The 25410-nt window shown below is 48.0% G+C and overlaps 1 protein-coding gene across 1 annotated transcript in view; it reads left to right on the forward strand.

Moving 5' to 3' along the window:
• The window catches only part of EPHA10 (EPH receptor A10), a 101760-nt gene that overhangs the window by 26330 nt on the left and 50020 nt on the right, over nucleotides 1-25410 (forward strand). The window lies entirely within an intron of this gene.

The raw sequence follows: 25410 nt of genomic DNA on the forward strand, positions 1-25410 counted from the left end.
TAGGAGCCAGCAAGATGGCGAAGGGACAGTCCACATCACAAGCCACCACCATAAAGAAGGTGCCTGGGAGAAGTGAATCAGTTTGGAAAGTTTCTCTATTGGGGGGTAATAGAATGTGCACCATTGCTAAATGATCTATAAATGCAGCACTGCTTCTTTCTCAGGAGCTGTCCTTGTAAATTGCCACTTCCCTAGTTCTCTTTCCTCTATCCTTGGTCAAGGGACAACAAAGCTGAAAATGCATGTGGCCACGGGAGCCCTGACTCCTGAGCAATCCCCATTTCAGCTATGCCTTGCTGCCTCTCTAGTCAGCGTCGTCCTCCGAAGTACAGGGAGTTGGATGAGACGTTCCTGGCCCGAGAGCACTAGATCTTCTCTTTAAGAGGTGCTGACAAGAACTCAATTTAAATAAAATACTCAAGTGACATTAATTGGAGAGAGGTTCTTGACACTGAGACCAAACCTAACCTTCGAAAGCATGGCCGTGACACAGATCAGCAGTGTCTGTTCATGAGCAAACACTCTGACATGAAGATGGAAATGACTTTAATATTAACAAAGAAGCGGGTCACGTTCTAATTGACTCTGTCTTTTCAGTCTGAGATGGAAGTGTGTGTGTGGGGCGGGGGCGGGGGCGTGCGCGCAGTTGGACACTTGAAATGGCTAAATTTTAACCAAATTTTCCAACCGATTTCCACTAGTGGGACACAGCCTGGGGTGAGCCCAGCGCCCAGGGACAGCTCACTGGGGTGCCAGTTTGAAATGGACACGCACACTCAAGAACATAGTGCAGTACCCCAGTGGGCGATGGGCTAGTATTCTACTTTCAGAAGGAAATTTGCACTGTATTCTGTATAACTTCTAAGAAAAGCACTCTGTACATGTCCTGGGCCTGGAGCACCTTGCACTGCTAAGGGCCTCAGGGGGAGTGGGGAGAGGGTCCAGCTAGTGAGCTGCTAAACTGTTCATGTGAGATACTCTTCCAATTTTGCCTTTGTTTAATATATTGAATGAATTACTGTGGTAACGGCAGCCACGCTTACTACAAAGGAGCAGACTCCAGGGACTCGTTCTGTCAGACGCTCGATGGTGATGAGCTCTGTCCTGGGCGTAGAGCAGTTAATAAACCCACTCCGAACGGATCAGTGTGATGGTAACACTGAGCGCTGTGTGTGCCGGCTGTGCTGTTAAGGGACACGCTTGTCCCACAAGTCATATTGGCAACTTACTGGCTGTACCAGCTCATTATCTAAATTTGTGGTTGGGTAACAAGTGTGAAGCAAATTCCCTTCCCGAGTTGCTGACTGGGTTTTTGAACAGCAAGTCGGACTTGACACAGCATAGAGCAGTGGAGAGGTTAATTTACTGTGAGAGAAATTGCAAATGTTGCTCACTCACGAAACAATCTACAGCAAATAATGGCCCAAATATCTGCTTACCCCTGAACTTGGGCTGGGACAAAACCTCTTCACTATGATTATTTTCACTTCTCGGGTCAGACTTGTTCACTTTATGTGGGGGCAGGGGGGTCTCGTGGTTTCCTCTACTATTAGTTTCTATTGGCCATTGCCGCTTCCCATGGCCCCCCCCATTGATTCCTGTAGGGTGTAGAATCTCCATCACCCATCGGTGCTTACGATACGCATGCTCGATGATAAGTTGGGTCTCACTCTTGCACTAGTGAGCAATGCGGCATGGAGCACAAGTATCCACACTTGTCTAGTGCAGATATGCAGGTAACAAGGCACCCTTATAATTGAGGCCATGCGATGTCTGGGTAGAGGAGAAGAGAGTGGGTACACGAGTGTGTCAATAAGCACGTGGTAGTTCCAGCTGGGCTGTAGTACTGTAAAATCAGCGGAGCTGAGTGGGAGAGAGCCGCGTGTTCCCCATTTCCACTCCCTAAAAGTGGCTGCAACATCTTGACTCTGCTTGAGTACCCGCCTCCTTTAGAATGTCGCTAACTCCTTGTCCTTCGGATGTTCGCTTTCCAGGTACACGCCGCCTTCCTGCCTTGAGAAGGGCCTGGCACCTGTTTAGGGCTCTGTTGATCTCTAGGCTCCTCACTTTGGCAGAGCAAGGTTTGCAACTTGTTGGAAACGATCCCTAAAGCTAATGGTTTGCTCCACTGTCTTTCAAATGTGTGCTGGGGTGTCCTTCCCGAGCTCTAGCGTGTTGCTTTCCTTTCCTGTTTGCTCTTCTCACAGCGCCCCGTTAACTTAGGTTCATACAGTCCTACAGCACATTCTAAGACCCAGTACACAACAACTTCCCCTTGCTGAACCCTGACCGTTCAGTGTTCATAAGATTATTACATTTCAGCCTTCTTAGATACACCCACAGGCAAAAGTGACATTAAAGAACTCCTAACTTGGTCCTGTGTAATGCAATAGCACCTAGAAAGAGCTGGGAAGGAGGAGAGTCAGCACCACTCGCCTGCCATCTCTCTAAACCCACCAGCAAGTGCTCTGTGGAAGCGCTGTCCTGGGTTGCAGTTACTTCTGAATAACGATCTCTGTTCATGTTTATCATCGGACTTGCTGCTTCCACGGCAGGTGCCCCCACTCGAGTGTGAACTCAGCAGAGAGAACAGCCAATGTTAAGTCAGAAAAGTCCATTTTGAAACGTTGATAGAAAAATAAAATGTGTAAATGAGAATCCTAGGCAAGGCCTTTTCACTGATCCTGAAGTTGGAGATACAACCAGGGTCGATGACCAGTAGCCTCACAATGCACGTCTGTGTGATGAACTTCTCTTGAGCTCAACTCTTCCTAGCTCCATTCAATGTTTGGAAAAGGGGAGTCTGTGTGCCAGTCTACATCTCATGCCCTGTGTGCCATCCCTCTGTGAACAAACTACTTCTGTTGGAAGTCAAGAGGCTCCCAATAATTCTGCTGTTTCTCCAGGTGTCTCCTGTTCTCTGCTGACTCTCTTACATTCCCTCTGATCTTACCGAAGCAGCTTGCCCCACAAGACTGTGATAGAAAGAGAGATGGTGTTGGGAGTGTTTAGTATTGTATAAAATGAGTTTGACAGCGGACAACCCATCAAAACTTCCTGCACAGCTGAATATTTGTTGCTGTGCAAAGCCCAAACTGCTAAAAATGTTGCACTGCTCACTAGGCTTAGGAGTCCCCATAAACAGGTCACCTTGCCCCCTACTCTCGTCCTTTTCCCTTTCTCTCCATTCCCCCACCCAGACACGTGGGTCAACTGCTCTTCTGTGTCCCCCTCGTATTGTAAAATCCAACACTTCTCCCTCCTGTCCCTTCTCTGAAACATTCCAACTATCTTGCAAGGAGACTGAGGAGAGGGCACCAGGCATCTGAGTAGGCGGGAAGAGAATGCGTTGGAGCTGGGGGGTTTGCTGATTCAGAACTTTCACCATTTTGGTGTGGTAGATTTTTGCAGGAGACACACATTTTTATTGAATTCTGTAGCTGGGAAATGAAAGCTGGGCCCTGTAGTGGGAGAGGATTCCTGGCCAGTTTAGCCAGGAGGATGTGAGGATTATTCACATTTCTGTATAGTTAGGAACCTCACTTGTGCACAGCTGGAGCACTCACACTATAGGAACCCTTCTGTATTTGTCAAAGTTTATTCATACATTTAGCAACGCCACAAACACTCTAACTCAGCAAGGTCAATGGAGAGAATACAGAATGTCCATCTGAACATCCCTTGCAGAACAACCCGAAATGTTAGCCTTTATCTTCCTCATCACCATCACCTGCCTCCTCATCCTGCCACCACCCAAGGGCTACATCTCTCTCTCCTCCTGCCCACAAGCTGGGGGACAACTTTTATAATATGTTACACTGACGCCATTATGTCTGAGGCACATGCAGTAGGGGTTTCTCCCTCTTCCGTATTTGTATCTCCTCCCCCCACTAATACTGAGGTACCCTTTTCCTATAGGTCAGCATATTAATGATCGCAACTTATGTCAATCTAGATATGTCAGTCGGTTGCCATGGCACTCTTGCGGTCAGCCAACTGCGGATGTTCTATCCAGAAGCCGGTGTTAGCTCATGTTCCTGTGGCGGCTGGTGTTGTTAAGGTCAGAATTCCCCCTTACACGCTATTTCCAGTTCCACAAAACATAAAGGTGACGTCAGGCCGTTTATCTGTGCCAGAGTTCAGCAGTTAGCATACGGCTGGAGGTCTGTGACGTCAGTCTTGTACAGGATACAGGCCGTAGGTTCCTTGCATTACTGCTGAATAAACTCCATGGTAAAGCCAGCTCTGTGGGCTACACAATCACATCACTTGCTCTTGCATTCACATCAGTGTGAAGCTGTTCTGCATGTTTGTTTATGTGGAGGCGGCTGAATTTGCCGGAGTCCGTGGGACTGAAGGTAAAGTCATTAGATTTTTCAGGAGTTAGGAGACTGCTCTTCCAGCTGAGAGGCTCCCAGCAACACTGCTGTGTGCTCTGTGGGGAAGGGATTAGCAAATGGATAATTAACAACCTGCAGCTATGGCGTGCGCCTTTGGAAATGCTTCCTCACTGGCTGAAATGGTCCCTGTGCTTTGCAATCAGTTTTAATCAGTAATAGCACTGTGTCTTTTCTCGCACCTTCCACCCAAGGGTTCCAAGGACTTTATAAACACTAACTCAGCTGGCGTTGCGAGCACTTCCAGAACATGCCGATGAGACGCAAGGCCCAGGGCACTAGCCATTACATTGAGAAGAAAACAGTCCCGGAGAATGGTCGGTGCTACTGGCGCTTGCTCGGAGCTGTGCAATGGGAACAAGCCGCATCGTTGCTCGGTTCTGCAATGGGATTCAGCTGTGGGCTGCTGGGAAGCAGGGGAAACTGCATTGTCCCTCTGCTGTGCGGGTTAGGCCAGGGCCTATTATTAATAACTTGACCTGGCTATTGAATCTAACTGTGGGCACGGTGTAACTCTGTTCTACGACAGCATCTTGGTGGGAATGGTAATGATGAGACAAGATTTATGCTGGCAAAGCAGGGCTGGCTATCGGGGCTCCTCACCTGTTCTTTACGTACTCCTAACACTGTACAGCTAGAGACACATGGTGGGAAAGGGAATATTTTTTACTGGACTAACTGCTGTTGGTGAGAGAGACAAGCTATTGAGCTGCACAGAGCTTGCCGTCAGGACCTGAAGAAGAGCTCTGTATAAACATAAAATCTTCTCTCTCTCACCCATTGGTCCAGTAAAAGATATTCCTTCTCCTGCCTTGTCTCTCTAATATCCTGGGACCAACATGGCTGCTCTAACACTGCACTGCACATCCAGACTATTGCCCGAGCGTGCAAACGCAACAAGGAAACCTGCAGCCTGTCTATGCTCTGGGTGTTTCCTTCTCTTCCTTTGGCAATTGTTTAGAGTCCAGCTATTTCTCAGATGCTGCCAGTCTCCCTCAACCTTTGCTGAAATGCCTCTTGCTGCCAAGCGGCCAGCATCTCTGCCCAGTGATCAGTCCCTTGTCAGATGTGAGGCCTTTGCTCTGCAAATACCTCCCCACCTTTCCCCATCAGAATTCAGTCAGTGCAGATCCTGCTGCAAGGCAGGCTCAGAAAGATGATCTCAAAGGGAAATTATATTGGGCCATGGCCTTTCTTGCACTGATGTAGAAAGAAGGCCTGAAATATTTAGTTAGGTTTTTACTGCAGAAATCTTAGGTAAGAAGTCTTTTCTTTCCTGTACTTGGCTTCCTGAGCCCATTAGCTGAAGGGGCTGGCGTGCAGCGCCCCTAATCAAAAGCTTCCCTCCGTAGAGCTTTTCTACCCTTCAAATTGGTTGCGAGTCACCTTGAATCTTTGTGTTAAAAGGCCACACAGTGTGTTACAAATCCTCTGGCTTTTAACACACATTATCAGTCAAAGTGTGCTCGTTTGGATGCAGAATGAGTTGTCCCCACAACAACAACAAAATAGCTTTAACTAAATAGGGAAACAAATCTTTAATCGGGCTTCACTTACGTGAAGAGCTGGTTGAAATTTTTTTACCAACATTTTTTCCTGCCAAAAAGAGGATTTGACGAACTCTAACAAGAACATATCACTTTGGATTAAATTCTTTTTTTTAAGGAAAATCATGTAATGAAATTAAAATTTGTTTCATTTTAGTTTTTGAAAACAAATAATTGACGTGTCCCCATCTTTCTTCCCTCTTTGCCTTTTTTTTTTCCTTTTTGCCATTGAGTGCAATAAAATGGATCATGCCCAGGGCATGTGTGAGGTTTTTTTTTTTATTTGACCATTTTGTAACTTTTCAAAACTTTCTCAGCTTTGGAAAAACTGAAGAGTGGCAAAGTTAGGGTTTCAGTTTTCCTTTTGCTTCTCTCTAACTTGTCCACAGTTGGGGAAGCTTTGAAAAGTTATAGAATGGTAGTAAGGAGAAGAAAAAGTGGGGGAAAACCCAAGCTACTGCACTCGGTGCCAAAAAGAGAAGGGACAAATCCAAAAGTTTGATTTTTTTTTGTTTTTGAAAATTGATTTAAATCCAAATGAAATATTCTTGCAAAAAAAAAGTCAAATTTTGAATGAAGATTTTCATTTTGAGATCTTGACTTGGGGGAAGGTGAGAGAAGAGAGAGAAATGGGGTTCAACCAGCTCTACATGCAAAAGTTGTCCAATATCCTAACCTTGCTAGTTTCCTGGTCATCCATGGAGTCTTCTAAGCCAGGTTCAAGAACTGAATGCCTTTTACTCTTAAAAAAGCAGCAATATCCCCATTTGATTTGAGAGGCAGAGATTAAACCGTTCAGGCCATGCTATCTGTCGTAGAGAAGCAAATAAGGACACCCTTTTTTTCCTGCCACAGACCCAAAGATGGGGACTCAACAAAAATGGAAGAGGCTGGCACAGCTGCGGGAACTGAGTTCAGCATCAGTCCTTGCTTGACTTGTGAGAGTTGTGACCCAGTGAGCTGCTGCTGACAGGTGAATTGCGAAAGGCTAGTGGGTGCTATAATCGCTTCATCTCAGAGGGCAGTTTGAGATGAGTAGCAGCAATAAATCAGAATGCCATCCCCTCCAGGGCCTGACGCTCAAGATTTGATTTAGTGTCTTCTGCCAGAAGCTGGCAGTTAAGTTTCTTCATATAGAGGAAATGCAAACATCAGCTTTATAAAAGGCAATTGCTTGGCACTGAGAGAGTTATTGGCAATGTCTTTCCTGTATTGGCACTCAAATGTGTACTGTACTTGTGTCCTTGTAAATCCTAAGGGTTATTTGTTTGCATTGTACATCAACAGTTCTCTGCTTTTAAGACCTCGCTGTATTCAGTATTCTCTCTGTAGCTGAACGTCAGAATTACTGGAATGTGGAACAAATAAGACTGCACTAGAGCCAAGACGAGAGAGGCAGATGTGGGCATTCAGGAACTGTGGAAAGAGAAGGTTCAACTAATAATATATTTATATAAAATGTGTTGGTTTTGAACACAGGTGTTTAAAGAAAGACTTCATCTTTGCTAAGTCGGGAAAATGCTTTTGTGGCTTCTTTCCACCTGGCTGGGACAGTGTGTCTGAAAAGTATGTACTTAGATTGTAAGCTCTCTGGTGCACCATTGGTCTTTTTGTTCCATTTGTACAGCGCCTAGCACAGTGGGGTCCGTACCATGGTCGAGGTTCCTTGGCACTGTGTTAATACAAATAACTGATAATAGTACCTAAGTCCTGGTGTGCTATATGCCATGCTGGGAACAGGAGCCACTTACATTAGCCAGGTGAGAAAGCAGAATTCAAAAAGGTTGAAGACAATCTGAGCCTTAGATTTTATGTGAGCCCAGTGGAGGCCACCTCCCCGTAGATCAAACATTCTTGGAAGGCGGGGGACTCTTCTAATAAAAGCCAGCTGGTATTATAGCGATTGGAATAGAAACCCAGATCTAACCCAAAGCAATAAGAAAAGACACTTCTTATTGTAAAAGAACAAGAAGAACAATGGAGCTCCTTTACAGAGAGACAGGCAGATAGATGTCCAGAGCTGTGCTGAAACTCGGAGAAGCCCTCCTATGGCTCTGAGTGGGAAGTGAAATGGGAATGGGTTTGCTTATCGCTCTTAACCTAGAGTAATCCTGCCTGGGGAGGGTGTGTTGTTTGTATTCATCTTCCGCCGGCACCGGGACAGCAGCAGGTTCCTTTAGTCCAGTGTGGCGGTGCACTCGTGTGCATGACTTTCTTCCTGGGAGAGTGTGTGTGATTGCGCAGCCTGAGAGAGGTCGTCGGTTGTGATGGGTGCGTACAAGCCTGGGTAATGTGTCTGGGACAGCCATATGTCCATGGCTGCCAGGTACCACAGGCATTTAGGACCTGATCCTGCAAAACTCTTAAGCACGTGTCTGACTTTAGAAACATAAGCGTTTTCCCAAACTGGGATCCTACATGCTGTGTGAAAGCTTGTGCTGGGGGCGCTGGGGGTGCATGGGCCTTGTTTAAGGCTGTATATTTTAGTGTCACATTTTTAACGTGAAAATTCTCTAATTTTCAACCAAAACATAATTTCCCATCACAAGAGGCCGTGGTGATGCGATAGGTCACAAGAGGAAATGTTATATTTGAAAATTAGAGAATTTTTAATGTAAAATAGTGGGGTTCTTGTGGCTGTTTAGTGCAAAAAGTCTTCTGAAGCCTCAAATCTGCTTTTCCATTTCAATTGAAAAGAAAAAAAGGATCCCCATGTACAACAGCACTGTGCTGGGTTTTTTTGTTTATTTCTTTATCCCTTAGCTTACAAACCTATAGGAGGTTCCTGAGTTTATTTTGTTTTTTGGCTGATGCCTGAGTATTATGCATAATCAACTGCACACAGTTTAAGGATTTGTTTTTCTCTTGGGGTTCTGGTGACTTGCACCAAACATCCAGGTTTTCCTTGCATCATTTATACTGTCACCTGCATCCCTCATGGTGACAGCTTTGTGTGGTTTCCTTGGCAATATAGAATTCTGTGCATTTAAAGGGCCCGTGTTTATGTATACATTGATTTAGTAACACTAGTCAAGGATTCTTTTGCTTTTTTTTTTTTTTTTTTTTTTTTTTGCTTAAAACTAAAGCCACCTGAGTCCACATAACCTGAGAGCTTTTATATTTACTGTAACTTCCTTTTTGCGCTATGATTTTGTTTTGGCATCTTTAGCAGCGTGGACAGTAAAAGTAGACAGATCACTTTCCCTATTCAGGTTCTGCATAGCAACACAATGTGGCAGCAGTATTTTTGCAACCCAAGCAAAGCAATTCTTTACACTGCATTGAAGACTTCTGTTCTTACCGGATTTTGTGTAACCCCTTCCTCATCTGTTTAACAACCTACAGTTTGAGTCTATCCTAGCCCCAGAGTGGGTGCCTATCTCTCCCACACATTTTCTCCTGAGTGTTTCCTTGTCAGACGTATTTCTGCTGTAAATTCCTTTTTGGAGAGTTTATCAATCTTGGGGGTATTTTATTGTCCAGCGTATTATATTGCTATGTTACAGTGTGTCTGAAATAATTAGGACCATGGAAATCCTGGCTGAGCTACATGTAAATTATCCAAGGACACTTAATTTTAGAGGAATCTACTCTGAAAATTACAAGAATCACAACTTGTTAGCAAAATTCCAGTCAAGATTAAGGCTATAGATGTTTGTCTCCTCGATGGAAATATTGATTATTCTGCTGAAAGGCAAGGCAGGCAATAACTATTGTCCTCTCAGCAAGGGGAGTTCTGGAAGGCAGGTAGTTTCCAAGTTGTTATCTGGAGTATGCTGGGGATATTTCTATGCAACAAACTGACTGACCTGTAACTTGGTGAATTTCATTACAAAATTGGAACAGACAACAGTAAACTACAGTTGGCTTCTGTTGATGTCTCTGTTTTTATGTGTCCTTGGTGAAAGCTCCTGCATAAAGAGAAATGTTTATTAAGGTTTTTGTTCAGTACTGGAGATTTCACTGAATTCAAGTGAATATTTTTGTATCCTCACATAGTAGGATATTTTAGTGCTGTCTTACTGAATACACTCAGGGTATTTAGTTTTCCTTTACATAAAATCATTGATTGTAATTTCTCCTAGTAAGAGCTTATTAATATTGCAAGAGGTGCACAAAATTCCAGCTTAGTTCATTTCACTTGAGTTCTTAAAATTATTTAACAAGGGCAAAAAATATCCTGTAGTGTTGCCCTAAGGATTAAAAGAACACAATAGACTCTCTCTCTCTCACACACACACACACGTTTTAGCAGAAGAAAAACTACCTTTGAATTCCCTCCTGTTCCAAAGCGGCTCAGTCTCAAAGATCCGTCTTAGCACTAAGGTACCAAGATAAGGGGAGAGCCTGACTTTCCCTGGAAGGACTGACCCACTGCTAGTATTGATCTCTCTTTCACACTGACTTTGTCCCTTTTGCACAGTCATGGAGATGGTACAAGATTTCCTTTTCTTCCTCACAGTGTGGCTCTGTACCAGTATTGCTCACTGTCTGCAAAATATTGATTACAGTTTTTGCAGTAAGACAAGGCAAGATTGCAAACCCAGCATATATGGGGAAGACAGGAGAGCTCTTCTGTTAGACAATGACAGCTGTTGACTAGGCTTTTTCCCCAGCTCAGGAGCTGTGCCACTTAGACTAGATGATCACAATGGTCCCTTCTGACCTTGGGATCTAAGATAAAGTGTCTCTTGTATTGGAAGGGAGGTGAGGGGGCAGGTCATAGATCTTCCCCATCTGCAAGGCTGTTCCCACAAGAGGTGCTGGAGCAGCTCGTAAAGAAAACACGTTAAATAACATGCTTATCTGAGCAGAAGAAATTGCTCTGTAGAGATTGGTATGTCCTTAAATAATTGAGCACTCTTGCTACTGCCTGTCTCCTCCTCCTCTTCCTTGGAGATGCCAGGTTCTGATTACTTATAAGAGGATTGGTGGTGCTTAGCGTTAGATGCCCAGCAGCTCCGCTTTGATATGTGGTCTGGGGCAGAAGTCTGGACAGGAAATGAGAGGATTATTTTTCCAGGGGGATCTGAGCTTTCCTCGCGACCAGGCAGCGTGGCAGTCATTCTATGCAAACGGCACTTTTCAAAGGAGTTGGACCTTATTTTAAAGTAAGACCCGCTGCGTTAATTAATTGAGTGCAACAGTTCTAAGGAACAAACGCCCAGTGGGGTTTTTTCAGGAATATCAGGAAGAGGCATTTCAAGCAGGAGTAAACTCCGTTTAGCTCCATCAGTGCAAGCCCCTGCTGCCCCAGCTACACTTATGGGTCAGCGCTGGGGTAGCTCTTCTGGTGCTGGACATTGATTGCTAACCAAGAGCTATTCCCTAATGTGGACCCGGCCTGGGATTAGGAGCTGGGAAGCTAGTGAGATTCAGCAGACCTCAGGATGAGTCTGCGTAGAGAGCAATGACATGAAGGCATCTCTTCCAATTTCCCTCTGAATACATTTCCAGTCGTGACAGCAGATGTGACACATTTGTATCATCTGCGTCTCCATCAGGATGACTGTCCTGCACACTCCGTGGGCATTTCTCATCTTGGTGTAATTGGTTTGGGTAGCCCCGGAGTAAAACACAGGAGAACACAGCCCTAATGAAGACGCCACTGAGCAATCTATCTCACCCTACATCACTTCGATATAGAGAACCCTTTTGTTCTCCTCCTCAGCAGGTGGAGATTGTTGAAAGGTTTGTTCTCGTGTGGTCATGGTGCTGCCCCGTGCTGCACAGCTGTGCCTCTTGCACTGGCTTCCTCAGCAGCATTTAAATGCAGCCTTCAGGGTGTGAAACGTAATTCCATGAAATCTGCAGCACCTTGTGGGTCCAGTCGCTGCTAATAATGCCTGTGCTGTGCTCACAGAACAGAGTCAGAACCTGGGTGCTTCTGTCCATGATCAGTTCCTTGAAGATCTTGGGATCAAATGTACAGAAGTGAATTTGAGCCAGCACGGGTCAGATTTTCAGAAGCACGGAGCATTAACAGCGCAGGCGCTCAGCCTCCCTGAAATCAGCCCTTTCATGTCTCAGGTTGGGAGCCCAACATTAGAAACCACTCATGAGCATTTGGGTCTGGTTTAAATGTGGTGTGAGTGCAGAAAATGTGGAATTTTTTCCAGCTCCAGGTGATGGCCCAGTGGGAATGTCCTCTTACCTACCTGACACAAGATTTGGGGTGAATTTCTCCCCAGTTTTATTACTCTGCTATTCTGGGGCTCTCAGACATCCCTCCACAGAGCACTTGTAGCTATTCCGTCACTGATGTTATCTTGTCATTCTGTGTTAGGAAGCACATCCTCCCTGATGTTCTGATAAAATGTTTGAAATATAATAAATAGTGAGATTAAGCTTAAAAATGGAAATAAAATGGATGGGAGGTCAGGAGTCAGCCTGCTGCAGGGAGGCACCAGTGGCAGCTAAAACCCATGGTAATAACTCCTAAGAGACGTTGCAGTGAGAGCAGTTTTCTCTTTCCTCTGACTGATGACGACACAAACCATATTTGTAGAGACAAGCGATATCGATGTTTATACAGTGCTTTGAATGTCCAGTTTGCTATTGACCTGCGTAGTTAAGGACCCGTTTCTTTTCTGACATTAGGAAAGGGGCTGGCATGGAGCTTCATGTTCTATTAATCCACACAACAGGACACATTTACTCCTTATCCTCTTGGAGGTAGTGTCTGTGCAGTCCACACACGGGGGGGACCTGCAGTTTCAAATAGGTACAAGATTATTTTTCACCCTGTGCTGCAGTGGAGTGTTGCTGTGCTCTGTTCAGCAGCTGATGCCTTACACACCAGAGGTGGCTGCATGTTTCAGTATAGGGTGAAGGGATTCCGAGATGTGTAAAATACATAAGACCATCTGTGAAGAGCTGTTTGGTCCTTTGTAATGAGAAGTCACTAACATTGTGTGTGATTAGTGTGCCATACTTCTGAGCAGGGCCCGATTTAGGGGCCCTGACACAGCTAACCACCTAGGGTGCCGGGCTCGGGGGCTGCAAGGTTTGGGGGGCAGTTTTTGTTGTTAGCGACCAAAGGGAAAATAGAATGGTTGGAGTGAATCTTGTAGGTGTTCCGTAGGTGGAGTCGTTTTTCATTACCCTCCGAGAATGTTCTGGACCACAAATGCAATACAAAATAAGCTATTCAAAAGTTTAACAAATGACAAGGGGTGGGAGGTGCCGAAGACGCTCCTCGCCTAGGCATCATTTGGTCTAGGGCCGGCCCTGCTTCCGAGTAACTGCTTCCTTTACCCCCCGGCTGGAGGACAAGGGATCTGCTAGCCACAGACTGAAAGGGGATGTTTTGAATCCCTGGGGTAGCGGGCTGGCTTTTGCAGATGACTAGACCTCTTAAGCCCAAGAAAACTGCCAGAAGAAGTGAGATAGAATTGGATTATCCCTAAGCAAAGTGGAGACTGGCTCTTTATAGGAAAAGGGCTGTTTTAAAGGCTGATTTGCATCTCATCGCTGCCCTTTGGAGTGGAATAGATTGTGCAGTGAATCCTTGGCTCGCTTGAGTGGGCTGCTGCTCGCACCCCTCCCTCCCCAACCCACTGATGTGTTAGACCAAATCCAGTTCAGTGGTTCATCCACCTTCTTTGCTGATCAAAGGTTCCATCATGGTATTATGTTTAGTCACAGCACAGTCTGTGAGCTTGTAAAATGGACACCAGAGAAATTGCCCTTGTCTCCAGTGTTGCTTTTCCTTTCCCATGTTTGCAGACGGGTGAGGTGAGTTCTCATGGGACCCCTCAGCTCATCAGGGGAGCAGAGGGTGAAAGTCCGTAGCGCAGGAACGATCTCCCTGCAGGCAGGGAGAACCAGGCCCTTGCACCAGAAAGATCCACAGATGGGGCGGGATTGGTATACACTGCAAAACCAGAATGCACAGGAGCCATGCAGGGACGGTAAGTCCAGGGCGGCTGATGTCACAGTTTCAGGGTAACTGCACATCTGTGCCCCTTCATGGTCCGCTCCAGGAGGGCCCAGACAGGTCCCAGGGCTCCAGCCATCCCTGTCTCTGGGCAGGGACCCTTGTCCCATTCCCTTCTCACTGAGGTTTTAAGGCTGCACGGTTCCTTGCCATGCACTGATATTCCCAGCAAGGCAGTCTGCCTGAGGCCAGCACCTGTGCTGTGAACCGTGCATTGCCAGCAGTTACAAGTTACCCCCCGGTTTTGCCAAGTAAACACATTTATTCTTAAGGTAACGCATTGCAGAGACAACCTACAGAACAACAAACTGTGTTCAACACACCTGGAGTCGCCCATCAGTCTTATGGGGCCCTAGCTGGCCAAAATCTTTCCAACCCTTCTGCACAGGCTGCAGCCCCACCCAGAGCACACAGTCCTGTTCATTTGCTGGGTCAGAAAGGAGGACCCGAGTCCGTTTAAACCCAGCCTTGTTGAATCAAAGCCTGCCCTTTCTTTGTCTGCTGGTCTCTGAAAGCCCAGTTTGAACCAATCTAAGCAAGCCTCCCCAGGGGGTGGTACCTTTCTGGAGGTGTTCACAACCTGAGTGATTCACCTGGATCACCCCCCCCCTCCGCCCCCGATTGTGCTGCGCAGAGGAGCCAGCCCTCTGCTCTGTCTCATCTTCCCCCACCCTGTGCCACAGACGGAGCTCGTCTTCCCAAAGGAATGGGACTGAACGCGAGTCCTGCAGCCTTCTGCTCAGCCTTTCGTTTTCCCGGTGGGCAGCGTCAGCAGCCTGTCTGCCTGGGACCCCTTGGGTGGGAGGGTGGCGAGCTGGCATGTGTTGGAGAATCCCAGGTGGAGATGGAGACAATGAAGGTGGGACAAACCCAAGGGGGATCTGCTTTGAGGATTCCCTGCTGTGACACACACACACACAGGTTCTCCTGGAGGTAGCTGGCCATGGACTCACACGCAAAGGTAGCTGCGATCTTGAACTGCGGCGTATGCAAGTTTTGGAGAGGGAAGCAAGTCTTAGCTCTAGGTTCTGCCCTTCTCCCCGAGCCTGACTGACGAGCTGCGGGCTCCTGGGCGGTGGTGAAAACTGAGCTCCACAAGCAGAGTCAGAGTTGACAAAGTGAGAGTCATGGAAGGAAATCCAGTAAAGCCGCTGCACTGCCTCCCTCTGTGCTCACCCCCTGCCAGCTGGGCTACGTGAGGAGGAGGGAGGAGGGAGGAGGGGTATGGCATGGTATGGTATGGCAGAGCCCGCCAACGTGCCAGCTTCCACACTCTGCTTGTCTGCTTCTCACAACAGTCTCTGTGTTTTCTTCCCCACCACTCAGGCCCTTTCTCAACTGGTCTGCGAAGCCTTCTTGGCATTCAAATCCTTCCCGAAAGCCACTCTACCTCAGCCTCTGCAAGCAGCCTGCCAGGTGTGCATGGCTGGGGAGCAGGGCAGCAGGTGATAAAGTATGTGTGCAACATTAAAGAGGGGAACTAAGACAGGTACCAGGCCACACCCTGAGCCCTCTATTCCCTCGGTTTTTCTCTTTCCTTTTGGAAGCTCTGCAGGGCAGGGCTTTGACTCCTTTGTCTGCCCAGAGCCCAGAACGCTGTGGGTGGCACTGCACTATATTCAGTAGTTTTCATGTCTGGATCTGCCTGATACAACTTGCACCTTGTCAGAAGAGCAACAATTCAGGCAGCAAGGGAGACCAGTGGATGGGGTGACTCCCCCTGGGGAATTCTTCTAGGCTGTCTCCCATTCTCCTTGGTCTTCTCCAGAGTAGTTCCAGGTGGCAGCTCCCCTGGTTTTCCCATGTCCTTCCCTCCCATTAGGCTTGTCTCACCAGTCAATCTATTTCCATGGCCTGCCTCCCAGGAGCAGCCAGCAACTTCTGATTCAAAGGGAGGAGACTATCTCCAGGAAGGGCCTCGTCGGTCGTGCAGAGCTGAGCGCGCGTCTAGACAGATCCCAGGCGTGGTGTGCATGGTGAACTCGCGTGCGGCCCTAAGTCTCCTGACTCCTCATTTATGGATGATGATTTTAGGGGAGTGTTGATTGGGTGCAGGGTAGGGGTCAGAGCCCTGATGTTTGATCAAGCCCACAGGGTGCTGCCGAGCCCAGGTCCATGAGCTCTCCGCCGGCCTGGCACTCTGCAGAGGAAGCGACGGCGGAAGTTTTACCAACGTCATTGTGGGGAGCCGCACAAAGACAAATATTGATGTTTAGTTTCACACTTTGGCAAAGAGCGAATTAATTCCAGCTCCCGTTGTTTATGGCCATTGGATTACAGTAATAGGAGGCAGTGCTAGTCCAGCCGGGACAGGGGCATTATTTCTCTTCAGATAAATGGATGTCTGCTCGGAACATCATTTTATCGAGATGAGATAGCTGAAATTTGCAGCAAATGCTTTTGCCTTAGGGGAAATGATGTAACTGTTTTACGGCCGTGTGACAGGAGCGGGGTTTGCACTAGACGGTGAAGATGCTCAGCGTGTATGATTCATCAGGAGGCTTTGCCACAGCAGCACAATTATCCTCTGCAGAAGCCAGCTCCTCTCCCTTCAAAACCTCCTGTGCAACTGATGGATTCTGAGGAGAAAATGTAAATTCGTGCTAAGTTCTGCCCTGTAGCCTCACCCATGGGGAACAAGGAACTTTCTCCTGTAATGCTGAGTGCTGCTGTTTGGTGCCACTGTGCTTCAGAGGGGAAAGGACCGTTGTGAGGCGAAGAGGGTCTTTCTACAGTCTCTGTACCTGCCAGTGGAGTGGTCATTTTGGTGTAAGACGCAGAGCTCTGGGGAGGCCCGTTACATGAGAGGAGAGTAGGAGGCGCTAGTCTCTGAGGAGAGGCTAAGGGGAACAATCCACTCTTTTGTCTCAGCCCTTCAGAGTGTTCTCCTTGCAAGACACACCTCTCGCATCCTGGTCTGCTGGCAGCAGATTATTGACAAGCCTCCAAATGAACCTGCAAAACTGAGCCTCCCCCGCCCCCCGCGGCTGCCTAATGCACGGACGTGTTGCATGGTGAACATGTGTAGCACGTGGAGTGGATAGAACAGCTTAGCTTTCTCTTTCCAGCTAACTAGGTCCCTGGAGAAGGCCCAGCGCTGGTGGGTGTATGGCTGGGGGCCTGTGAGGGGGTTGAAGGTTCTGGGTTTGATTCCTGAGGAAGGGACCCTCGGCAATAACAGTCCAGTAACGTACAGGTCTGGATCACTAGGTCTGGTGTGTTTGTATTCAGGGACCTGCCATGGGCTTGTTTATGAATGCAGGCTATTAAACATTTCAGCCCAGAAAATTAACACCCATTAAAAGTGTAAGAAATTTGTCAAATACAATTTCTGACAAAAAGGGAAAGGAATTGATCGGAGAAGACTCCTGAGCTGTGCTGTTAATTATAAATGATCAGAGGCGTTTGGGGGAGAAACGGCCGGCACTATTGATTCGTGCTGGCAAGCATACAACACTGCCACTACAACCAGGAATTCAACAACGTGAACAAGTTCAATAGTGCTAATGCACACTGTGTCCTTCAGGTTTTCTCCCTCTCTGCTTTAGAGATGTCTGTAAGGTCTGTGGATGAACAAGGTAGGTTGAGACAATGAGAAAAATATGGACCTGTCAAAATTAAATGCTTAGGTATATTAAAAAACAAAGATAAGGACGAGCACATTGACCAGCAGGGCTGAGCAGAAGAGCCATTGTTAAGGGGAGTGAAGAATTCCCCAGGGGAGGGGATAGTCTGATCTCTCTAAGACAGCTATCTAGAAGAAACAAACTCATGATCAAAGCCACAATGAATGTGGGACAAACCCAAGGGGGAGGTGGATTTATCATCGGAGCTCAAGTAGAAGGTGAGAAGCCAGCGTGGCAACCGCTCCAGAAGTGTTTTACTGGCCTGAGGATTGGGACGGTGTCCGCAAGCTGTTATAGAACATGACTGGGAAAAAAGCCATTTGTTTCCTCCTACACTTACTGTTAAACAAATCCTCTGGATTTAATACATCTGAGCCTCACACGAGAACAAATAAGGGGAGAGAAGAAAGAATAAAAGAAAACGTGTTTAATTACAAACGCAGCTTCCGTTCACGTGTTTGAGCGTCAAAGCTCTGTCCTTGGACCTGAACTGCTGCACGTCACCTAGCTGCTTTCGTCCTTCTGTGAATGCAACAGGCATCGTCAGCTTTGGTTAGAAAACCTGAGCTGGAGTTGAGGGTTTTGCTGTTCAAGATTCTAAGGTCTGTGTGTCTAGCTGCAGCATAACTTCCCCTAGCTTCACAGCAACTGCATCCTTCAGGAACTGAGCCGGAAAGCAGCCTCTGGACGCTTGCAGGGCAGGTTCCAGGTCTCCTGCCTTTGAACAACCTGAGAATGGAAATCCCACGAATTTCAGTGGGATTCCCACATTCAGGTCAGGCCCCAAAGGAAAATGGTGTTTGTATGAGACCAGTTAAAGCAAAATTGCCGATCTGATTTTTTTCTGGGAGCATCTGCCCGTTCCCAGAAAGGCCGTGTCTATTGCTGTCAGCAAGCCGGGTTCACATGCTGGTGAACGCAGGGTGTCTAGTGCTGTCAGCAAGCCGGGTTCACGGGCTGGTGAACGCAGGGTGTCTAGTGCTGTCAGCAAGCCGGGTTCACGGGCTGGTGAACGCAGGGTGTCTAGTGCTGTCAGCAAGCCGGGTTCACGTGCTGGTGAACGCAGGGTGTCTAGTGCTGTCAGCAAGCCGGGTTCACGGGCTGGTGAACGCAGGGTGTCTAGTGCTGTCAGCAAGCCGGGTTCACGGGCTGGTGAACGCAGGGTGTCTAGTGCTGTCAGCAAGCCGGGTTCACGGGCTGGTGAACGCAGGGTGTCTAGTGCTGTCAGCAAGCCGGGTTCACGTGGTGGTGAACGCAGGGTGTCTAGTGCTGTCAGCAAGCCGGGTTCACGTGCTGGTGAACGCAGGGTGCTTTCCAAAAGGTCGAAGGTTTGAGCTGCACTTCACAGAGAAATGTGTGTGTCTTTGTCCCATAATGAGGCTCTCTCCTCTGTGGAGGTGGCTGCTTGTCTTCGTGGAAAAACCTTTGTGTGTGGTCCTAGGGCGTCTCCTGCTGCTCTGCCTTGTTTGTGGAGGTGTTGGAACAGGAGAGAGGACGCCCTCGAAACGAATACAAGACTTTCTCCCTCAGAGGCTGGGACATCTCTTGGAGGTGCCTTTGCAGAGAAAGATCTGGAGAAGAGGTGAGGGGTCTTTTGGATCAGGTCAGGGCTAGGATTCCATGTGAAAGGCTCAAAGGTGAAGACGATCCAGTGACAGATGCTGACAGGCCGGTGGGTAAAGGGCTATGGCTGGCGACACAGAGATGTCTGGAGAAGAGACAAGGGAAGCTCAGTCGGAATAGCAAGAGCAGAGCTGTGAAAGTGAGGATAATCAGCTGGACTTTGATGGTGTGAGAAAAGGGAGTGAGTGCAGAGATGGAGACAGAGGGAGGTGGTCAGGGTGAGCGGCTAATGCATGGCAGATGGAGCTCTGGCCTGATGCAAACAGCTCTTCTTATGTTAGCCATTCACAGAGTGGCATGTCCAGACTTCCCAGCACACGGATGCTGAGGAAGGCGTGTACGCAGGCAGGCCCTGCCGCCTGTCACTGACCGTCACGTTGGTGCCTTGAAGTAGTTCCCGCCCCATTCGTGCTGGCGTTCAAAACAATGTAACTTTGCCACTTTAAGGCAAGCTGGGTTCTCCCGAACCGCAGCAGAATGGGGCTGTTTGCCTGCCCTTCCCAGCAACGCTTGTGATGTCACAGTCTAGCAGGGAGGTGAACTGGTAGAAGCCACCGTTCATTTAAAAGCCACTCTCTGAACGTTAGCTGAAGATGATGCAACTTCTGAGACTGCCTCTTTCTGAAGCGGTGCAGGTTTCCATCCCCCACAGGAGCCCTGCTAATGCAGTGGGGAGGAGGGAGGTAAATACCTGCTCGGACAGCTTCCTGAGGAGGCAGAAAGTTGGCAGCTGCACCGAGATTTTGATCTTCACAAACAACGTGATGCACAGTGAGCCAAAGTGGCAACACTCCCTTTGTTAGATCCCTCCTGCCTTCACAAGGCTGTTCTCCGTCCCACCGAGGCCTCCTAAGAGCGCCTGTGAAATGAATCTTGGGGGGGTTCCTGCCATGGGAAATGCAAGCTGCCCCACGGCAGCCTGGGGTGAGGTGCTGAGAATCGGCGCTGTACGGTCAGTTGCTTTTTTATGAGGGCAGAGCGTGTTTTGCCATTACTGCTGATGAGAGAGATTTACAAATGACTGACTTCGTTTCTCAGCTGTTCTCTTATTATTCTTGGTTGACTTTGCCATTAAATCGGGGCTTTCCGTTTCCAGAGAACGTCTCTCCTCTTTGAGAGCTGGCTTGGCTAAGTGAGGCTATACTGTGTGCTTGGAGTTCTGAGTACTGAACAAAGCACCCACAACCGTTCAGCCTTGTATAAATGGTTTCAAGTGTTGCTAGAGCATAGGCCTTGCAACCTCAGTGAGACTGAATTTGAAAACAGGTCCCTGGAGTAAACATTAAAAACATCCTCATTTATCCTGTGACTTGGGACTTCAACATGGGAGCTGCAGACTTTGGCAGGACAATGCACAAGGCAGCATGACCCCTGGGAGCGCGATGGCCAGAGGCTTCGCTCCCAGTTTCAAAGAAAGCTGCTTGCATGAGCCAGAGGAGAAGCTCTTGGTTTTTACAAGCAGAGGCATCATGCAGGTGGGCTGAGAAATCCAACCCTCCATGGCAGCAGACAATTGTGGTCTTCAAAGTGCTTGTCCTGGAACTCCCCCAGAAGGGGAGCCCTCTCCCAGCCCTGCTGCCTTCTGGACCAATTGCTGATTTCCATTCGCAGGCGGTCACCTTTTCTCTACCATATCAGCGTGGAGGAACTGACGTACCACTGCTGTCGGGCGGAGAGGAAGCATACAGACAGGAGTTTGTCCACGTTTCAGTATTAACAGTAGGCCTCATTCCTAAATCCATGCTAGAAAGTGGCTTCCATCTAGTATTTAATCCCCCATCTGTACTCATCCTCTTTATTTTATGCTAAGCTGCGATATTTCCGCAGATCTCTGCCCCACTCTTCTTTGCGAAGTGATAAGCATGTTTCAGTTAGATGGATAACAAGGCAGCAGGGGATAGAATATTAATTTTCACTGGACTCTGCTGATTTGCCTGGGTCAGTTTTAGTGGCTTTAACATGTTTATGTTCACATTTGTCTGATTAAATTCCATTGCATAATTTAAAAAGCATTTTGCAGCTGCTGCTGCTGCTTTATGCAGATCCAGGCAGACGCTCTGTGGGAACCTGGAAGAGAAGTGGAGGTTTGCTGATCCAGCGAGCCGAGCTCCATCAGGGAGTGGCTCTGACACATCATCTGAATTTACCAGTATAATAAAGCTGCAAACAATTCCATGTGGTGGCTGCAACAACCAAACGGCTGTGTAATCCGGGAAGAATGGGAGGATTTTGGACCTGGACCCCTCCATGGAAATAAAATGTACTTCCACAGTGGACCTTTGTGTGCAGTTTTTTAAGTTGGTGTCAGGATCGCAGCCCTGGCTATTACTTACACCAGTGGGGATTCTACTTATTTAGCTCTAACGGTGCAAGATGACAGCAAGATGACAACAGCAGAAATGGTTGTAGATTTTTCCCTTAGTAAGGGTGGCTGAGATGAATTTTCTTGACACTCTTGCCAGCGTTATAAGATGCCCCAAGCATTATCCCAGGCAGTCCTCCAATTTCCGTAGAGAACTGTCTTTCCCCAGGAGCCACGTTCCTGCTGATACAATTCCATTCTGGGATGTGCTGTTTGGCTCTACGCTGATGTCTGCCCCCACAGGATTGCGAGTTGGAGACTGGAATCTGTGCGGGACAGCAGGCTGCACCCTGGACAGGAGCTTAATACTGCCCAGCACTCCACCATTAGACTGCAGGACACTTCGTAGTTTCCATCTCAGATGTTATGTTGGCATCAAATTAAATCCCTCTGCCACCACTCAGTTAAAAACCGGACTCCATCACTCCGTCAGGTCAGGGTGGGAAGTGGTGCAGAGCCTTGATGTGCCTGTGTCCTCTTGTCCTGGAGCTTGGCGGGAGGAGACTTGTTCTGCTGGAGCAGGTCACAACGCCCCAGTTATGCAGGCCAGAGGTGCCGCTGCAAAGCAGTTTTCATTTGCCTGGCCTACGGATTGTACGCGGCTGCTGTGTGTGCATGGCCAGTGGCTTCACATTTCTTGAGTCTAAATCAATGTCTCATGCTACAGGATTGCCTGGAAGAGCTGGAATCCCAGCTGTAGGTCTAGTTCAGTCTCGGGTCTTGTAGTGCAGATGCTAGACTGGACTCCAGAGACCTGGGTTCAATTCCTGGTTCTGCCACTCTTCCTGTGTGACCTTGAGCCAGTCACATAATCACTCTGAGCCTCCATTTCCCTATCTTTAAAATATGGTTAATGCTTTCCTACCTTGCAAGGAAATGGAGGAGAAATGAATTGTTTGAGGCTCCTTGTTCCTCTGGTGTGCTGTGAAACAGGGAGTGTGTGGGAGTGTGCTTGGGCAGTGTCCTACCCTCATCTGAGCAGTGCTGCCTGAACACTGCACCTTAGCAGCACCTGCTCGCCTTCCAGAAGAGGACAGGCCTGGAAGCTGATGTCACTTGCTTCCTTTGACAGAACCATCTCCGCTCCTCCCTCCACAGAAATGCAGCAGAGTGGATGCAAGATCGAACCTTCCCACGGGTGCATCATGCCGGGTTATCTATCCGCCAACCTACAGCACAAATCAATGCTGCTGGTTTTGCTACTATTTTGAGCGCGTGCAGTGTTTTAGCAAGAGGGGAACAAGTGCTCTTGCTGTCAATGTAATGAATAAAGAATGCATGGTAAGCAAGTGGCAGCGTGTACGGGCATCGGCGGTGGGCTAGGAGGAGGCAGGCAGTTTGGTATGATCGACACCACCTGTGTGGTCATGGAATCCTACAGTATTGGATCACTGCCATTATTTAACATTCAGATTGTGGAAGCACCTGGAGGCCCCGGAGTGGGATGCAGTCTACAATAAAAGTTGTGATGCCGTTATGTAAATCGATGGTATGGCCTCATGTGAAATGCTTTGTGCATCATTGGTCACCCCCTCCGGAAGGATATTGCAGAATTTGGGGGTGGGGGAGCTCAGAGAAGGATTCTGAAAATGGTTAAGGGGCCTGGAAAAATTCTTCCAGAAAGAGACATTGAAAAGTTTGGGATTGCTTTCCTTAGAAAGGAGACAAGAGAGGACGTGATAAAAGTCTGTGGCATATTAAATGGTCTAGAGAAGGCAGGAGATTGCGGGATTTTGTTCTCCCTAATATGACAAGGAAATTCTTCATTATCAGGCAAATCCCAATGGGACGTAGCCTCCTTGTAAACTGAGCACCACTGTCTTGCAGCAACAAGTGAACAAATGGGAAGGGGCAAATCCAGTAGTGGGGGAAATGCTGGGTTTGAGCTTTTTGCAAGGTTTGCTTAAAACAGACTGCCAAAAATATCCGGCGTTGCGCTCTTTTGAAAGCACCGCAGCTCAGAGACTAGGAGCAGGGCTCAAGGCTGCTAGTGTTCCTGTCCTAGGCGTCCTCGTTTGGCTTGATCTCCAGGATTAAGGGCCTGTGATTTGGTATGAAATGGGCAAGGCATGGAGAGCTGGGAGGGAGTTTTGGCAGCTGCAGGCTGCAGACCCTGGTTTCCTTTCTAGGGCTCTTCCTCCAGCTTCCCCAGCGCTCTGAGGAGTGCCAGGAAGGGCAGCAGTGGGAGAACAGCCTGCTTCAGGGACAAAATCTCTCCCGATTGCTCTATTTTTGCTTCCAAGAATTTTGACCTGCCTGGACCAGCTTGCGAGACGTGGCTTGCATTCCACACAGAAATAGTGTTGACAGCAGCGGGCAGCTGTTACAGGTTTTTGCATGACTAACATCACATTGTGCAAGAATCTATTTAATTTGCATTTGCAAAGACAAGAGCACATTCACTGTCCTTTGACAAATCGGGAACAATCCTTCTTGTGAGGTGGAAAGCTGCAGAAGATGCCGTTCATACCCACTGTAGCAAAGCTCCTCTGCTTTACAGAGCTGAGAACTGGCAGCAGCTCAGTGCAGCGACTGCAATACCGACATTATGCAATGCTTCAGCGTCTGTTGCAGGTGTCAAAGACGATGTGGGCTGCTCTCCGCAGTTGCAGACTGCTGCAAACACGGCACATTAGCCTTGTGCAGATGGCACCGAGTCAGTTATTCCCTCTGCAGGGACAGAGCTGAGCTGGAATTCTTGCCCGCGCTGAGTGGGACGTGCAGTCTAAGGTGTGAAAGCATATTGTTGTTGGACACGTCTGGGGAAGCTTGTAGGCGAAGCCTGTTCCATCCTTTCCCTTGATGCTTTTGGTTGCTTTGCCAGTATCGGGTAAAGCACTCTTGGGGGAGGTCTCATGAACGTGTGCTCTGACTCCACACTGAAAGTCTCTGGCTACTGGGTCTGCTTCACCTCTTCCCTTGGTGCACATGTAACTGCACCGAGCCAGGACTTTGCAGGGATCAGGACTTAAAATAAAGGTGGGTTTTAGGCAACTCCTGAAAGGCTATTTATGTAACACTAAAAAAACCAACATTTTTTCTCTCATTTGCATGGTAGACCTCAAGTCTGCATGCCAGCAATCCATACATGTGCCGGACTCCAGGTAGCACAGAGAATACCAGAGAATGGTCAGCAGAGCTTTGCTCTGAAGGCAGAGGAAGGATTAGCAAACTGTTTCATGCCCCACTTTGGTGTGAGGCTCTTTTTCCCCCTCTGCAGGGCGATGTGAATTCCAAAAAGACTTTGCAATGGGTGAAAATCTGCCTGTAACTGTTTGTGTTGCCTGAGCTTTCCAGTCCCTTTCCAGTGTCCTGTGAATAAAAGTCATCCCTAGCTGAGGATATATTTGTAGCACTTCAACCTAAGATCGCAATGGTAGCTGCTAGTATTACATCCTGGTAAAAACGAACGACCCCGAGTGCCCTGGAATGATCCCTGCTGACAGGAGGAATCTCAGCAGTGAACTCCTTAAAAGTGACATGATGTGGGCCTCCTTTTGTGGAGCTGTTCATCTAGGAAGTTGAAAAGTGATTAAGTTTAAACATTCCAGAAGCTGATGGAGCGCTGAGAGAGGCGTAAGAGGCAGCAGCACCTCATAAATGAGAGGAAGGAGAAGCCAAGCAAAGCCTGGTGCTTGAAGTTCTGTTCTGCTAATGTGTTCGGCTTGAATTCCAGCGGAGTCAGCCTCATTGCTGCTGGAGGGAGCTCCCTCAACAGACGGGGCTGCCCAGCAGAGCAAAGGGGTCCTGCTTGGAGTCCCTGCTCCAAAAGCAGAGCCGGGAAGCATGTACTGTACAGCCAAGTGAATCTGGCTGATCTCGCCAGGACTCGCACACATTCATTTTCAGCTTCTTTCTTCCCAAATGCTTTTAGATCACCACTGAAACGAATGTAAGCTGCTTTATAGAGCCTTAA

Source organism: Emydura macquarii, unplaced genomic scaffold, assembly GCF_026122565.2.
Source record: "Emydura macquarii macquarii isolate MOO-44397 ecotype Brisbane River unplaced genomic scaffold, CSIRO-AGI_Emac_v2 contig_3348, whole genome shotgun sequence".
In the NCBI taxonomy this organism is placed as follows: Eukaryota; Metazoa; Chordata; order Testudines; family Chelidae; genus Emydura; species Emydura macquarii.